Raw genomic sequence first — 7,712 nt, 5'->3', positions numbered from 1 at the left:
CCCAGTCTCACAACCAAGATGGTGGAGTTTGTAGTAGTGGACCTGCCATCGGCCTACAACGTGCTGCTCGGGAGACCCGCCCTAGTAGGGCTGGGGGCAATCTCGTCTGTAAATCATTTGGCCATCAAGTTCCCAACTTCTAGTGGCATCGGGACGCTGAAGGGAGACCAGTTAGCCAAAAGGGAATGCTATAGCATTTCCATAAGAGGAAAGAAGCAGGCGAGCGCACAAACGCTCGTCGTTATTCAAACTAAGGACGGGACAGTCTCGGAGATAGATGAAGAGATCGATCCAAGATTGGAGGAAAGAGCTGATCTCGAACCATTGGAAGAGCTCGAAGAATCAGACCCCCTGAAAACGGTAAAGGTCAGGAAAAACCTCTACGAAGAAACCAAATAACAATTAATTTGCTTTTTGAAGAAGAACCAGGATGTCTTCGCATGGTCACTTCAAACATGATAGGGATAAGTCCAAATGTAGTGAGCCACGCGTTAAATATTGACAAAAGCTTCCTGCCGAAGCAGCAAAAACGAAGACTACTGGATGATTATAGGAAGAAGGCCCTTAAAGAGGAAGTCGACAGGTTAAAAGCAAACTGATTTATTAGGGATGCTTTTTACCCCGATTGGGTAACCAACCCGGTGCTGGTCCCAAAGCCTAACAGGACGTGGTGAACCTGCGTTGACTACTCGGACCTCAATAAGGCCTGTCCTAAGGACTGCTTCCCTTTACCGTGGATCGATCAGCTCGTGGATGCCACGGCAGGGCATGGACTCATGTAATTCATGGATGCCTATTATGGATATAACCAGATAGCCATGCATGCCTATTCTGGATATAACCATATAGCCATGCATGCCCTTGACCAAGAGCACACAAGCTTCATAATTGACAAAGGGTTGTATTGTTATAACGTCATGCCATTCGGACTCAAGAATGCTGGAGCCACTTACCAGTGGCTCGTGAGCATGATATTCTCTGAACAACTAGGGAATAACATGGAAGTTTATGTTGACGATATGTTAGTTAAATCTCAACTTAACAATAACCATGTGGATGACCTCGAAGAATGTTTTGCCGTGTTACGGAGATATAACATGAAACTTAACCCTCAGAAGTGCTCTTTCGGAGTATCTTCAGGAAAATTCCTGGGTTTCATTGTAAACGCTCGAGGAATAAAAGCTAATACAGACAAGATCCAGGCTCTGATCGACATGCCTTTACCTCGGAAACATAAGGATGTCCAAAGTTTGACTAGCAGGATGGCGGCATTAAGTAGGTTTATCTCAAAATCTACTAACCGTTGTCTTCCATTTTTCAACCTTTTGAGGGGAGGCAAGAAATTCGAATGGACGGAGGAGTGCGAGTTGGCCTTTCAAGAGCTCAAGAAGCACCTCACAGAACCCCCCATCTTGTCAAAACCCATTACGGGAGAAGTTCTGTACCTGTACCTCACTACGACCGAGCACGCCATAAGCGCGGTACTCATGCGGGAAGAAGAAAAAGTGCAAAGGCCCGTGTATTACGTCAGCAAAAGATTACTGGGGGCAGAATCAAGATATCCCTTAATGGAGAAGTTATCTCTCAACCTAATTCACTCATCTCGAAAGCTCTGACCCTATTTTCAGGCGCACCCCATCCATGTACTTACTGATCAACCACTAAGACAAGTCTTGTCCAAGCCAGAAGCTTTAGGTCGACTACTCAAATGGGTCATTGAACTTGGACAATTCAAGATCACTTATCATCCAAGGACGACCATTAGGGGGCAGGCCTTGACAGTCACCGTAGATTACTTCACAAAGTGGACTAAAGCCGAACCTTTGGCAATAATAACCTCGAAGAAAGTCCTTGACTTCGTGGTGAAGAACATCATCTGTCGATATGGGATGCCAAGAAAGATTGTATCTGATAATGGTACCCAGTTCAACAGCGATCTGTTTACCAACTTTTGCGATCAAAATGGGATAATAAAGAGCTTCTCATCAGTAGCCCATCCCCAGGCGAATGGCAAGGTCGAAGCTGTAAACAAGATCCTAAAGAGCTCGCTAAAGAAAAAGTTGGAAGAAGAAAAAGGAAGATGGCCCGAAGAATTGCCCCAAGTCCTATAGGCATATAGGACCACGACCCGTACATCAACAAGACATACCCCATTCTCTCTGGCGTACGATTGTGAGGCTGTGGATGTCGAAAATCCACCAAATAAGAAAAACACACAAAAGAAGTTTCTAGTCCCTTAAAGAAGTAAATAGCTAAGGGGCACCAAGGGCGCCAAGTACGCAATGAAGGAAGAAGGTAATTATAGGCCATCGAAGTGTTAGACACTCGCAGAGCTCTAGGCCTCATGAGGTCATTCCAGGCCTCCAAGCTGCATCACCTTGTTAGACGTGTTTGTCATGCACACATGGCCCTTATCCGTGCCCCTCGAAGTTAAGGCCCCAGCCTCGCGAACACCACTCCAGCAGCACCCCGCGCATGCCAACACCTCATGCGCCTAGCCTTGCCCCGAGGTGTCCCACACCAAGGACTTCACGCCAAGAAGACATTTCGCACCTAGGATGTATCCCATGTCTCATCAAGGCATGCGCCTCGCGCCCCGCGCGCACCAGGGGCCTCGCGCCCATGCGCCTCGCGCCCATGCGCCTCGCGCCCCGCACGCACTAGGGGCCTCGCGCCCGCGCGCATCAGGGGCCTCGCGCCCGCGCGCCCATGCGCCTCGCGCGCACCAGGGGCCTCGCGCCCCGCACGCACCAAGGGCCTCGCGCCCGCGCGCCCATGCGCCTCGCGCCCCGCGCGCACCAGGGGTCTCGCGCTCGCGCATGCGCCTCGCGCCCCGCGCGCACCAGGGGCCTCGCGCCCCGCGCGCCCATGCGCCTCGCGCCCCACGCGCACCATGGGCCTCGCGCCCCGCGCGCCCATGCGCCTCGCGCGCCCATGCGCCTCGCGCCCGCGCGCATCAAGGGCCTCGCGCCCTTGCGCCCATGCGCCTCGCGCCCCGCGCTCACCAGGGGCCTCGCGCCCGCGCGCCCATGCGCCTCGCGCCTCGCGCACACCAGGGGTCTCGCGCCCGCGCATGCGCCTCGCGCCCCGCGCGCACCAGGGGCCTCGCGCCCATGCGCCTCGTGCCCCACGCGCACCAGGGGCCTCGCGCCCCGCGCGCCCATGCGCCTCGCGCCCCGTGCGCACCAGGGGCTCGCAATGAGGTATGGCCTTGCCCATGGCCTCTCCCATGGCCTCGACCATGGCCTCGTCCATGGCTTCGCCCATGGCCTCGCCCATGGCCTCGCCCATGGCCTCGCCCATGGCCTCGCCCATGGCCTCGCCCATGGCCTCGCCCATGGCCTCGCCCATGGCCTCGCCCATGGCCTCGCCCATGGCCTCGCCCATGGCCTCGCCCATGGCCTCGTCCATGGCCTCGCCCATGGCCTCGCCCATGGCCTCTCCCATGGCCTCGCCCATGGCCTTGGAGGTGATAATACTCACAAAGGGCAAGGTACATGCATGAATATGGAATGTGCCTACAAACCTAAAGAAGTCAGAGTACGGATATAGTACCCTTACCAGACAAGGAGTGGTTATGCAAGAATAGGATTTATGGTCCGTACGTCTACGGCCATGGGTCAGAGCCAACACCACTACCTCCTGCGCCACTACGCCTGCCACCACGCATTAGACACGGGTACCGACAAGTAGTGGAGACATCCTCCTGACACCTGCTTCTGTACGGGGTGTACGACCACGACCTCTGAAGCCACTCCCCTGACACAGTACGTATGTACCACTTGGTCCCCTGGACCACTATGTATCTAAGGCCATTAGAGCCTACTATAAAAGGAACCCTAAGACCACCTGAAAAGGGGTTGGAAAATTCATTGTAATGAGAGGCTATTGAGAAATATACCAGGATTTGCTCCATCAGTTATCTATGTCTACTTTTTCTTAAAGTTTATTCTTAGTTCTTACAAAAACCTCACTCGACTTACCTTTGAGTTTTCCGATCTAATTTCGTTGACGAGATTTCACCGTCAACAGTTTGGCGCCGTCTGTGGGAAGAACAAGCATCAAGCCAGTGTTCTTCCTTCATTTCCAACAAAGAAAGATGCTAAGACGTTCAAAACGCCTACGGCAAATACAAAAGGTGGAGGTTCACCGAGATGAAGTAGAGCGGAGGCCTTCCAAGAAAGACCCCCCTCTGCCCGAGCATGGAGATGGACCAGAAGAACCTCTTCCCGCGGAGGAGGAGAGGGAAGCATCGTCCTCAGCTACCCAGCCCGACGGAGGTCATTCAGAGCCGCTAGTGTATCCACTTAACCGGCCCCGGTTGACCCCACGCTCAGGCCACCGGGACCCCAGTCCCTCGACGCACTGGCCAGGCAAGGGTCCCGGGGTACGCTCGGTAAGTTCCAGCTCAAGGACGCGCTTCTACAAGGATGAGATTCACGAGTTGCATAAAAAGACTAGGAGGCTGGAAACCATGATGGAGAACATGCAGAAGGTTTTAAACAACCTACGGCAAGGGAAGTCAAGCATGCCCCTCCCAAAGCATAAAGGGAAGGAGCATGAAAAAGGGGAAAACACTGTCCCCATAGACGGTGGGGGAACCCAACTTTCCGCCAGTGAAACCCCCCAGGCCAAGTACCATGGGGGACATAGGCCAACGAAGTGTCCCCAGGAGCATAGGCAGAGAGAAGATGAGGGTCATAAGAAAGATGCCGAAGTCCCCCCAAAAGGGTCACCCCCTGGCCTAAGAAAAGGGCTCCATGAGGAGAGGTCAAAAGTGAGAGACGCACCCCCCGCGGTTCCACCGAGGGACACAACCAAGGCGAGGGATCAACCCGAGAACCCGCAAAATTCCTTATACGAAAAGAGGAGGGGACTAGACACCAAAATGCGATGCCCTCAAGGCAAGATCACCACTGTACTTGGGAGGCACATGGATGGCGGAGAATTCGACCGTGATTCACCCTTCACAAGGGAGATTCAGGCTGAACAAATGCCCACTGGCTTCAGAGAGCCTCGCATGACTCCGTATGAGGGTACTACAGACCCAAAATATCACTTAGACTCCTTCAATAACTTGATGAGGTTAAGGGGGGTCAACAGCAGAGCAAAATGTCATTGCTTCGTCGTTACTCTTAAAGGAGTGGCGTACAAATGGTTCAGGAGGTTAAGGCCAGGAACAATCAAGTCATGGCAACAATTCTCTGATGAATTTCTTCAGCAACACCATGCAGCGTGTGACTACGTCATGCCAACTACCAGCCTCGCTAACATCAAACAAGGCGAGAATGAAAGTTTGAAGGACTACATCCATAGATTCGGTATAGAAGCAACAAAGGTGGGATGTTTAACCAAAGCAGAGCTCAAGATGGCTATTACAGCCGGAGTTCGTCCAGGAAGCAAGTTATGGAGTAACATGCTCAAAAGAGAAGTTTCGGATTTGGACGACTTCTTCGAGAGAGCACAGAAGTACATACGTGTGGAAGAGGGCCATAAGAACTTCCATGTCGAAGAGAGCGAACCTTCCTCCAGTGGCCATACTACCAGTATGTCTGGGGATTCCATATAGAAGGGGGGCATCGTGCTAGAGGGGTCCCTGACCAAATTAGAGATCGAACGAAGACCATCTAGCCATGAAAGTCTCCACCAAAAGGGGTCTACAAAGTAGACACCTCCCAAAAGGGGTCTCCAAAGTAGACACCTCCAAAAAGGGTCTCCAAAGTAGACGCTTGCAAAAAGGGTCTCCAAAGTAGGCGCTTGCAAAAAGGGTCTCATAAGTAGACACCACCAAAAGGGGTCTACAAAGTAGACACCCACCAAAAGGGGTCTACAACGTAGACACCTCCCAAAAAGGGTCTCCAAAGTAGACGCCTCCAAAAAGGGTCTCCCAAGTAGACGCTATCCAAAAGGGTCTCAAAGTAGACGCTTCCGAAAAGGGTCTCAAAGAAGACGCTTATAAAAAGGGTCTCAAAGAAGACACTTGCAAAAATAGTACTATGCCTAATGACGAGAAGGACGCTTCTCGCAAGATATAATAAGCGCGCGTGAAGATATATAAAAGGATAACTAGAACCCAAGGGGTCAATATATCCTTACAGGTGCAACTAAGACGCATCACAGAGAGGCCTACCGAACCCCCTTTTCGCGTGGGTTCCAAAGGAACTCGAACATGATAAATATATAAAAAAAAAAAAAAGAAGAAGAATAAGAGAATAATAAAAAGGAACGGAAGAGTCTACAAGAACGCCTAAAGGCCTCCCTATAGACTGGGGGGTAAGTGTGGATGTCGAAAATCCACCAAATAAGAAAAACACACAAAAGAAGTTTCTAGTCCCTTAAAGAAGTAAATAGCTAAGGGGCACCAAGGGCGCCAAGTACGCAATGAAGGAAGAAGGTAATTATAGGCCATCGAAGTGTTAGACACTCGCAGAGCTCTAGGCCTCATGAGGTCATTCCAGGCCTCCAAGCTGCATCACCTTGTTAGACGTGTTTGTCATGCACACATGGCCCTTATCCGTGCCCCTCGAAGTTAAGGCCCCAGCCTCGCGAACACCACTCCAGCAGCACCCCGCGCATGCCAACACCTCATGCGCCTAGCCTTGCCCCGAGGTGTCCCACACCAAGGACTTCACGCCAAGAAGACATTTCGCACCTAGGATGTATCCCATGTCTCATCAAGGCATGCGCCTCGCGCCCCGCGCGCACCAGGGGCCTCGCGCCCATGCGCCTCGCGCCCATGCGCCTCGCGCCCCGCACGCACCAGGGGCCTCGCGCCCGCGCGCATCAGGGGCCTCGCGCCCGCGCGCCCATGCGCCTCGCGCGCACCAGGGGCCTCGCGCCCCGCACGCACCAAGGGCCTCGCGCCCGCGCGCCCATGCGCCTCACGCCCCGCGCGCACCAGGGGTCTCGCGCTCGCGCATGCGCCTCGCGCCCCGCGCGCACCAGGGGCCTCGCGCCCCGCGCGCCCATGCGCCTCGCGCCCCACGCGCACCATGGGCCTCGCGCCCCGCGCGCCCATGCGCCTCGCGCGCCCATGCGCCTCGCGCCCGCGCGCATCAAGGGCCTCGCGCCCTTGCGCCCATGCGCCTCGCGCCCCGCGCTCACCAGGGGCCTCGCGCCCGCGCGCCCATGCGCCTCGCGCCTCGCGCACACCAGGGGTCTCGCGCCCGCGCATGCGCCTCGCGCCCCGCGCGCACCAGGGGCCTCGCGCCCATGCGCCTCGTGCCCCACGCGCACCAGGGGCCTCGCGCCCCGCGCGCCCATGCGCCTCGCGCCCCGTGCGCACCAGGGGCTCGCAATGAGGTATGGCCTTGCCCATGGCCTCTCCCATGGCCTCGACCATGGCCTCGTCCATGGCTTCGCCCATGGCCTCGCCCATGGCCTCGCCCATGGCCTCGCCCATGGCCTCGCCCATGGCCTCGCCCATGGCCTCGCCCATGGCCTCGCCCATGGCCTCGCCCATGGCCTCGTCCATGGCCTCGCCCATGGCCTCGCCCATGGCCTCTCCCATGGCCTCACCCATGGCCTTGGAGGTGATAATACTCACAAAGGGCAAGGTACATGCATGAATATGGAATGTGCCTACAAACCTAAAGAAGTCAGAGTACGGATATAGTACCCTTACCAGACAAGGAGTGGTTATGCAAGAATAGGATTTATGGTCCGTACGTCTACGGCCATGGGTCAGAGCCAACACCACTACCTCCTGCGCC

The sequence above is a fragment of the Humulus lupulus genome, chromosome 3, assembly GCF_963169125.1.
Source record: "Humulus lupulus chromosome 3, drHumLupu1.1, whole genome shotgun sequence".
Taxonomy (NCBI): domain Eukaryota; kingdom Viridiplantae; phylum Streptophyta; class Magnoliopsida; order Rosales; family Cannabaceae; genus Humulus; species Humulus lupulus.
The sequence above is the reverse complement of the archived record's forward strand: the minus strand, read 5'-3'. Positions refer to the sequence as shown.